Source organism: Elaeis guineensis, chromosome 1, assembly GCF_000442705.2.
Source record: "Elaeis guineensis isolate ETL-2024a chromosome 1, EG11, whole genome shotgun sequence".
Lineage (NCBI taxonomy): Eukaryota > Viridiplantae > Streptophyta > Magnoliopsida > Arecales > Arecaceae > Elaeis > Elaeis guineensis.
This window is the reverse complement of record NC_025993.2, coordinates 142196449-142207847: the sequence shown is the minus strand read 5'-3', so window position 1 is coordinate 142207847 and position 11399 is coordinate 142196449.

Genomic DNA, 11399 nt, shown 5'->3' with positions numbered 1-11399 from the left:
CAATCATCAACAGGCTGATGATTGACTTTGGGATATAATTTCCAACAACTTGTCTTGTACCTCTCAACATCATCGGACATATCAAAGGACTCATTCAACATTTGCAACATATTCTGTGGCTAAGCATTCTCGAATCTATGACTGAACTCATCATTCATTGCCGCCAGCATAATGCAACAAACTGTAGTTCGATCGTTGAGTTACTTTTGATAAGTATCTCGGATCGTACTACGGATATTCAGAGCTGGCTCCTCAGGTGTTGGATTTGTCAGTACGTATAAGATCCGTTCATACTCCAGAATTATTTTTAATTGTTGATACCAACTATTAAAATTGAGTCCTATTAATTTATCACTATCCAATAGTGATTGGAGCGATAAGGTGGTGGCCATGACTGCAAAAAGAAAAATTAAAATCTAATTAGTATATGAATTGATTAAGCCTAAAGATATGGATTTTAGTCCAAAGGTTCTCTCACTATTTTATTCGAATTGGTAGTCTCTATCTTCAATTTAAAAAATTACACTAATTCTTTAGCGGGTACCAAAATCCTCACAGGTTGCACATGGGCCCGAGTGTGGCTCGACCAATCCATGTGCATCCATAGGTAGGTTCTTAATCAATTATTTTATCAAATAATTTTTAGTATTTAATTTTATCCTAGACACTTCTTCAGCAGGCGGTGGTGCCTCCACTAAAAGTTCTGATTAGGTCCAACCATTAACATGTTGAAATTTAGTGCATCTGACAAGCGAGTGATCAGACTCGAGTGTGGCTCAGCTAACCTAACTATTATTAGAAAGATATAATTAAATCAACATATTATGAATGATAATTTCAACAGCCAGATGAGCACCAGGCATGTGGCACCTCCAATGATCATCTAAACTGTTGGATCCATTATCATCCAACTTAATGGGAGGCTATGATCTAGTTATCACCATAACTATTTTATTTTTAAAGACTTAATAATTTTAAAAATTTAATTAGATGAAATGAAAGATGAAAAAAATTTTGATCAGCTAAGCTTAATCCTCCCACTGACTTCATCAAGTCAGATCAAAGAAGACTAGGTATAAGCTGGTCCAGTCAATCAGTCATAAATCCTCTCACTGACTTCATCAAGTCATGAAAAAGACTTTAGACAAGTCAAACTAAGGGTATCTAAATTAGTCATACTAACCTTCTAGTTAGCATGGGTCAACCCTAATCATTAAGTAATCCGATCAAAACATGATTCACCACGTTGGCCAAATAAGTGAGATCGATGGAAGGGATATGCCATAAACTCATCATAGACTTAATCTAAGTGAGTAGCTTCCAATTAATGACCATCAATCAAGACTGCCATACTTACCTTAGACACCAACTGGTTAGTCAATTTCAATTCGATCAAGTTATAGACTTGGGTTCGACCATGGAGCTACGATCAAGGTCTATCTTGGTCTAATCAAAGACATGGACTCTGACCAACTACAACTATTGAAAATTAATCAAGAGAAGAATTGACCCCATCAGAATTAATCATTAATTAGATTTGATCAATTACTAACATAGTCCATTATCAATGATTTCTAACCCTAGGTCTAACTCAATTAATCGACCTGACTCAAGCTAACCTATAAACCTATGATTTATGAAATTTATGTCTTAGATCTTTGATTCTCAAATCTAGATCACTTAATTCTTAATTAAATTTTGGATTGATATGGATTGGGATTCGGTATTGAAAACAGTTTCAAGTTTCATAAAATACTTTTACAAACTGTCATACAATCAAATAAACTTTAATTTCAGATCTAACATACAGTATATCAGATCTAAAATAAAAAAATTTTAACTCTTTTCATTATTCATCTTCATAGAAAAAATTGTGCAGCACTCCTACATGCCATAGGAGAACCCCATCGAATGGGAGGAGAGGGCCATAAAACTCTACTTTCTCCTATGATCGGACAGCCATGGAGATCTATCCAATTCGATTACTATACTACTTATATTCAAGATTAATTATTTAAATCTAATCTAAATAATTAAAATCAAATTATATATAAAATATTCATGTCAAAAGCAACGAAGCTCTGATACCATTTGAAGGAGAACTGGTAGTTCAAAGCATGCATTTTAAAAAATTTTGCATAATGAAAGATAGTATATTAAACATTTTAATCTCTTACCATGCTTTAGATCAAATCTAAACTATCTACTAAGGATCTATGACATAAAATTTGTATACATAAAAAAAAATTCGATATAAAGGAAAAACTGCATCGATCATATCGATGCCTTAGATCAGATCTAACTGTTAGATCTAATCAAAAGAGTTTAGAACTCATTATCTTTATATGGGTCGATGATCATCGCTGCTGATAGGTATGGTATAAGATTCTTCATGATGTCGAGCAGTTACATAGCTCGTCCGGCCTCTACAGGTTGTCCATTCGACATCCTGATCGGATCGTCATTCCCGAGAGTGCTAGCTCGCACAGAAGGCACTGGATGGCTGGAATAAGCTTCTTCCTTTGGATCATTTGGACTCTTTTAAATTAGAAGATAGAGCTATACACAGAGGTTATGGTGTGGGAGATTAAAATAAGACCTGGTGTGGGAGATTAAAATAAGACCCTCTTGTATTTCTTCTCACATAAAAACCTAAAGTCCAAACCCTAGAACCCACCCAAAACCTCATGCCCAAAGAGGAAGGTCTCTACCTCTGTTTCTCATGCACAGAAGCCCACCCCCTCTCTATTTCATGCCCCCTCTCTCTTAGAAGAGATTTTCTATGGTAAAATTTAATCATCTTTGTTGCACAAAATAAGAGGAGATTTTAAGGTGGCGTGGAGAGGTGAAGGGATAAGGATAAAGTGGTTAGATGTAGTTCAAATTTAAATCAATTTGAATTCGAAACTCAACCATTTATCCCTATCTAAGTGGGGCGCCATAAGAGCTAAGGTGTAAGATATTTCTCACACCATTCACTTCACAATTTGTTGCATAAACTTCAGCCTTCCAAAGGTGATGGCGCCAAGGTATGGATAAGGATAAGTGCAAGGTTGTTTCTAGTCAAATTTCAAAAGATTTGAATTCAAATGAAGAACTAACTTATCTTCATCCAAAAGGAACTAGAGTAGAGGGTGACAATGCACTTTTGGGTATGGAAAATATTCACGTAAGAACCTTTCTTGCATGAAGAAAAAGTAGGCACAGAGAAGAGGTGGCACATGGGTTGGTTCAATTCGAATTTGAATTCGAATTCTTATCCAATTAGATTCTTAATCCAATCAAATTAGGTTAGATTTTAGTAAACCATTGAACCTAATCCAATGAGATAATAAATAACCTCGATTAAATCTTAATCAAATTAAAAATTAATCAAGTTCAAGTTTCGATCAAATCAGGAATCAAATATCCTTAGCAATTAGGTCATCCTATAATCTAATCTGGTCAAATCAAATTGAATCTAATTCAATTAGATTTGATCCAAATCTTAATGTTCTATCAAATTGAGTGAATTAGCAATCTCATCACTAATCAATCCTTCTATAATTTATCAATAATTAATAAATTAATTTATTATAACTTTTACACAAGGTTAATCATCAATCGAATTGATGATTATATCTTAGAATGATTCTTAACCGTCGATCAGCTCCATGATCAGTCAGAAACTAATTTTGAGTGTGACGCCATAGATTCGAACCTAAGCCGGTAGTATAAGAATAATCTTTTTATACCAATCAAAATGATCATCTAGCAATGGTACCCAATATCTGGATAGGTCGAAAGATTGTAAAGCAATATTCAAGAACCTATTGACATATGGTTATTGTATAATTCATCCCTTTGACCCTAATGCTCAAGGTGACCAAAGGTCTAACTATCAATCTTAAAAAGATCATCCACATTATATTTCAACTTTTAAATTCATCATATGGATTACCCCGGTTGAGGTTTTACTAAATTAAAACACACTGATGCATTAACTCTTACTTATTCGGAGGGATCAATTCCATCTTGACTCACATACCGACTTCACAAGTACTTGACTATATCTAAAAATCTTTCATCACTGAATTAAAAATTCAGGTAGTTTGACACCAAAGCACAGTGAGTTGCTTGCAAGTCACCATGGTGATCTCAGGTCGGAGGGACACTTACACCCATATCCTTAGTGAGCTACTCTTTATTGTCCAGGATCTGATACTATACGATGCAGTAAGAAGAAAGAAGAAATAAAATAAGAAACATAATATAAATACATAGATCGACCTCAAGCCTACCTCTATGGGACGTGCAAGCTTCACTATAAGAGAATAAAATACAATCAATACAAGAAGAACTCACCATTCAACCCTTGTATAAGAGTTTTTCAATAAGAAGTCTCAAAACCCTCATAAAAGCTTTTTGAAATCTCTTTTGAAGTCTTTTTACACCTCCAAGATGTCATCAGCTATCCAACGCAATAAATGACTCATCAATCGGAGCTATATAGACTCCAAAATCTCAAAAATATTGTTACACTAGGAATATTGAGTCCTAATCAATCTTAAAATCATCTGTAGCCATCCGATCGTGACTGGCTCGCACCAAAGCCGTTCGATCATGCACTATAGCCTCAGATCCAGCTTGATCATGTCTGGAGTCATCCTTAGCCATCCTATTACAAATGGATCACTCCAGAGCCATTAGATCACTCAAAATCACCCATGGATCATGCATGGATTGTGTGATCGATTTGCGCGGCCTCCATGGACCACCCAGCACCCTACATCCCATGATGGACCACACAAGGCTGGGCCTGGACACCCATGAATGCATTGGGCTGGCTCGCGTGCGTCCGTGCTAGGCCCACCCAGTGGGCTATGCCGTGTGCTCCTGCGCGCACGCGTCCATCGGCCCGGTTGTGCCACCATCGGCCTCCACTGCCTCATGGTCCATGCCACTGCTCCAAATTTTTTTCATGCATATCTTCGCCGTCTGCACTCCATTTGAGCTATTTTTTGGCTCGTTAGACTCTGTTCGACATCCTAAACCTTGCTGTGGGCTCAGTGTGGATCGAATCTTGAGGTATATTTTCTAACACTCTTAACAGTACAGTGCTCATCAGTTGGTCACGTTTAATGAGATGTACCCTACATCTTACTTGTATGCCATGTTAGTGTCTCCATACTCCTTGGTTAAGATGACAACCAACCCAGATGGTACACAACGATCTACACTTGATATAGCTATCATTTTAACAATAGCATATCATTTGGTCTTGAACTAGGTTTAAGGACTAAACGATATATCTTCCTATATCGATTCAAATAGTCCTAAGAACTTCATCACAAAACAGAAGTTCAAATAAGATGTACACAAAATGATGAAAAAATCAAAAAATATTTATTATTTTAATAATTCATATACAATTACAATAATTAGCTCAACCGTCAATAGATTGATGATTAATTTTGGGACACAATTTCCAACAGCTGTTTAGGTCTAGGTTAGCCCTAGTTAGAGTTTGATTTTGTGTAAACTTATTTTAAAAAAATAATAATTCTAAATCTAGCCCTAAATCAACAATTGCAAAAATAAACAACAAAAGTTCTTCTCTTCCTTCTTGGAAGAGGACATCTGGACGATTGGTCAAAGATTGTTTAAACCCTACACCAAGTTCTCAAATCTCTGAATCCACCATTAGTGAGATCGATCAGCCCCAAGTCCTTAAGGACCTATGCTATCTAATTGGTTCCATCCAACCACCATGTATTAGGTTGCCCCAATCTACTGCTAATAACTTTGAAATCAAATCCCAAATCATTAATATGCTTCTAAAATTCAATAGAATTGAAGATGCATACATCTTTATGAGGGAGTTTGAAGAAGTGTGTGCAACCATGAAGCTTCAATAACTCTCAAAGGATGCAATTAAGGTTAGGCTTATCAAATTTTCTCCAAAGGATAACATCAAGAAATGGCTATACAGTCTGTCCAACTGGTCAATCATGACATGGGATGGTTTCATCAAAGTGTTCTTAAAGAAATTCTTTCCACACCATAAGATAGCGAGGTTTAGGAATAAAATCAACCAATTTTAACAATCACCTAGTGAGTCTTTTTGGAAGTGTTTCGACCCGTTTAAGAATCTTTTGAGCCAATGTCCACACCATGAAATTGAAATCTGGAGGTTGTACCAAATTGTCTATGAGAGGTTAGATTCTAACTCTAGAACCTTGCTAGAATCAATGTGCCAAGACCAATTTATGCATCAAGAGCCAAATAAAGCATGATAATTTTTAGAAGACCTAGCTGAGAAAAATCTGTAGCGATAAACAATTAGGGAATCTAAGAAATCCACACCCTTAAGAGGTGGAATGCACCAAGTACAAACCTCATTAGCTATAGAAGCCAAGATTGTAACCTTGACCCATAGGCTGAAGGCCTTAGAACTTCAAGGACACACCAATGTAAATCAAGTGTCGGCACCCAAGTGCAATGGGTGCACTGCACCAGACCACATCTTAGAAGAATATCTCTTCTTGATGAATCCGATTGAGAATAGAGTACACAAGTGAATGCTTCCTATTAAAGATCCATAAATAAATCTTATGCAGCAACCTACAATCCAGGATGAAGGAATCATCCAAATTTTTAATGGTCACATGGTTTAAACTCAAACGGTCTTATCTTCAATCAGCCCAACCTAAGGTCCAACCAAACACTAAACAAACCATCTGATTTTAGCAATGAAAAGAGGCTCAATAAATTAGAAAAGGGTTTAGAAGTCCAAGTGAAGTCATCTTCTGACACTACAACCATCCTGAGCAGTTTCATACAAACCACGGGCCAATTACTAACTGTTAATACTCAAGCCATATTTCATTTAGAAATGCAGTTGGGTCAGTTAGCCACTGCCATCAGTGAAAGAAAAAAGGTAGATTATCAAGCCAACTCAAAGCCAATCCTAGAGCCCATAATAGTCCATGACCCCAACATGGAAATCATATTAACCAAATGAATACAATACACACATTAAGATCGAGAAAATTAGTGGACAATAAAGTGGGTATACCTGAAAATCATGAAGACTTACCTTCTGAGTCATTTCCTGAACAATCCACTGATCAAAACTAGTCTAAGGAACCTAAGTCATTAGAACCTGATGAGTCACCTAACCTCCTCGCAGGGCCCACCAATCTTATAGCTTCTTTTTTAGATAGACTTAGGTCTAACCGACAGTCGGAATATTTGGATAAAATCTTAGAGGCATTCAAACAAGTTAAGGTGAATATTCCTCTAGTCGATATGATCCAACAAGTCCTGATCTATGCCAAATTTTTAAAGGATTTATGCACAAAGAAAAAGACCACCAATGTATCCAAGAGAGCCTTCTTAGTGGCTAGTGTGAGCTCATACCTTTTAAACCATATACTGATAAAGTACGAAGATCCTGGTTCCTCCATAATTTTATGTGTCATTGGAGACACCATTATTAATAAAGCCTTATTAGACTTAGGGGCTTGCGTGAACATATTGCCATATTCTATTTATAAGCAATTAGGGTTGAAAGAATTGAAGCCAATAGGGATTGCCTTGCAACTAGCAGATCGATCTTTTAAGGTTCCAAAAGGAGTGGTAGAAGATGCGTTGATCAAGGCTGGTAGCTTCATCTTTTCTACAGATTTTATGATCTTAGAGATGGAACCGATCTTAAATCCTAAAGATCATATCTTGATCATCCTAGCTAGACCATTTTTAGCCACCGTCAATGTTGAAATCAATTAGCATAATGGGCTCATGAAGCTCATCTTTGGAAATATGACCATTCAGCTCAATGTATTCAACCTGAAAAAGGAATCAAACCAACACAATAATGTGAACTTGGTCCAAGATGATACTAATGAACTAATTGACCTTAGCGATGAAGAAGTTGGCCTCAAATTTAAGGTTTAGTTCGATAGAAGACTTTAAACTTAGCACTTCTAGAAGGCAATCCAGCTCCTGCTTTTTAATTCATGTTTTTTGCATTTTATTTAGGTTGATCGAGTCCTACTTAAGTGTCTTTTGTAGGGATGCTACTCCACTGGGGATAATATCGATTAAGTTGGAAATAGAAAGCTAAATAAAGAAACTTCATCTTCAAGTGCCTTCATTTTTACATACCCTATTATATTTTAATTCAAATTTTTTTAAAAATAATACTATTACAAGCTACCTTCTTCATTCATATTCTTACACTTGTTATGCTTCGGACTTGAGGTTAATCATACATTTTGATAAATAATTGATGTACTGGATAGTTTTTGAAATACTGAGGGGTCACATATTTATAGAATCTAATAAAAGGATTAAGTTGAAATAAATCAATTTTTAGATAACTCTAACTCTCGCTATTAATATCAAAGAAGAACTACTTTTTGGATGTGTACGGATGTAATATGTTAACAAATGCAAGTTTTATTTTTTTATTTTTAAAAAAATCTCTAAGTATTTTTCACCTAGTGACCGGATCTTTTACCTAAGCAAACATTAAGTGTTCGCGTCAATAGTGAAAAATATGAAGAAGCCTACCATACAACTAATCTTAATTTGAAAACTGTTTGATTCAAGCCAGTAAGTCTAAGGGGTGTTCTACATCTAATGTCTTAAAGCCAACTAATTTGAGAGTCATTGGTTAAAACCTCGCTATAAGGATCAGATAGAAAGTTTAAGAAATTAAGATATTACACTAACTGTATACAAAGATATATAAAATAAAATAAATAAATAAAAGAAATGGACTTGCATGAAGATAATATCTAGTACATCTCAGAGATAGATGATTTAGAGATAAAAATGAAAAGTTGGTAAAAGAGACATCTTTGAAAAATAATGGGTTCTTTACTTAACCACTTTACTGAATGATATTAATATCCCAATGACATAGTTTATTAACTCTCTGACGGGATATCCTTTACTGCTAAAATATCTAAAATAACCTCCTTTAAGTCTAAGCAAGCATGTATACGATATTGATAGTAGTGGGTAGCACCTCCAACCATTTTCATAAGCTCTATAACTTGTCCTGCAAATATGAAATATTTTTTTTTTACTTGAGAATGAGTAAAGTTCAAGTTGAAGGATGTAATAAGTACATTAATTAAGGTATAGAGGTATTAAATCCTTAGTAATTGATCCATATTATATAAAATTTGATATTCCTTGTTCTCTTTTATAACAAATTGAGAGTGTGAGCTAATCAAAACTCAAAATGGTCTAGATCCAAAGCAAAACTCAAGAACCAAAGAGCTAAGAGCAACCAATCGAAGGACTAAGCAAATAAGGAAGTAATCCAAGGGCTTAGAAGCAATGCTCCAGTCAACGATTGAGATTTATGATGCCACCTTATGAAAATCCTAAAGATGGAGCATCACACCAAGATCCAATGGATAGGAAGTAAGTTCTTTTGATCCAAAGGCCACCAAAGGAGGTGCCAACTCATGAAGCATACGCTCCTCTCTTTTTCACGCACAAACCCATGCTCCCTCTTTATTTTAGTGCCGCTTCATGAAACTCTTCGCACCCCAACTACCCTCACTCCCTTTTCCATCTTTCTTTTAGTGCATATCCGTCTAACTCTTTTATGCCCCAACTAATTCCACGTGCCCTCTCCTTTCATGCTAAAACTCTTTCACCCCTTATCTCTTCTTCATGTCCAAATAACTAGTGCCCTCTTTCATGCCTCCTTTTCTTTAGCGCACCTTTTCTTTCTTTCTTCCGCAAACATCCCATGCCCCTTGATCCCCATATTAAATCTCAACCCTTTATTATTTATGGCCCTCACATATTCACTTCACAAAACCCTATCCACCTATCCTTACTTTCATTAATCCCATATTGCTTAATCAATTAAATTTGATGCCTCCTAGTATCAATAAATAAGTCCCAATGCCTCAATCTAAAAATCATCTAATAATTCAATCTTTCAATCCCTCTTCCACCTATTCATAGCCTCTACTTCAGTATTTCAACAAGAAAGAGGATAAAGAGAGCGATGGTGAGTGAAATCAACATCATGCGTGGCTAAAGGATTAGTCTTCGAGGGAGTAGATGAAGTTTTTAATTTACAATCTTGTATTTTATCTTTAATATCTTTATGTATTTATTTTTGATGCAATTAGTGATTTGAAAACTTGTAAAACTCTTTCTTTTATATTGAGCTTTGATTCTATTTTTCTATTCATGAGATTGTTTTCAAGTTCTTATGCTCTATGCTATGTGTAGTTAGTTTTTGAATAGTCTATGTATACGTTGGGATAGATCATGATTAGAAGATATGATCTGTACTCAAGTAAAAGAGATTATCTTGAGGATTTACTCATAGATCTTTTTATCTTCCTCTTAAGATTTTTATAATTCATGTTTTGAATAGTTTATGACTCTAAGGAGATGGATCGTGATTGAAAGATATGATCTATGCTCAAGTAAGATAAATGATGCTCAAAATATGATCATAAAATATTTTGATTGATTATCATGATTGCATCATTAAAAAATATCAAAGATTGTGATTAAAGATAGATTTAAAACCTTGAAGCTGTCATTCTCATACGATTTTTCTTAATTTTATCTTCTAGTTAATTACTTCCATAATCTCCAACATACTTGATTCATAAAAACTTTTCCATTCCATAAAACCCTAAACCCTTCATTCTTAATTTTTATTTTTGTTGAATACAACTTAGCCTTTGATCCTTATGAATTTGATATCTGACTCTAGCTATTCTACCCAATAGTTAAATCATATTACAATTTTTATCTTTGATGCTAAATGATATGCATCAACTAGCCTCAATCAAAGCTTATGGTCACCAAGGGACAGTCTCAACCAAAGCTTGTGACCATCGAGGAGACCATCGAGCTAGCAGCTGATGCTCTCATGAGTTCCTCGATCAACTCTCAGTCTGAAGTTGTTGTTGTCACCTCAATAGAGGTCAGAATCTTGTGATTTTTATTTTTCTTTTTGCCTATCAGGCTTTATATAAAAATAATCTTTTTTTAATGAAAATGTTTTACCTTGGATGCTCTTTGCTTGTCTCTTGCTTCTCTGATTTCTTTACAACCTTGCTCTTATTTTCATGCAGTCAAGCTCTTGCTAATTTTGTGGATACTTAGTCAATCATGCAGTCAAGCTCTTACTAATTTTGTGCATCCAGGTTGAGGTCTCCAAGGAAAAGGCTTATGAAGAAAATAAGAGAGCTTTTTGAGTGGAGCAAAGAGCCTTGGAAAGAAAAAGAACTTGTGCTAAGGCCTTCATCGAGGTAAAGTGCTTGAAGAAGGCACTAAGAGGAGCTGAAGGAAAATCTACTTCGAAGAGAGCTCGATCAGTCAAAGCTTATGCAAAGGTAGCTGAGGTGACTGAAGAGGTAAAGTGG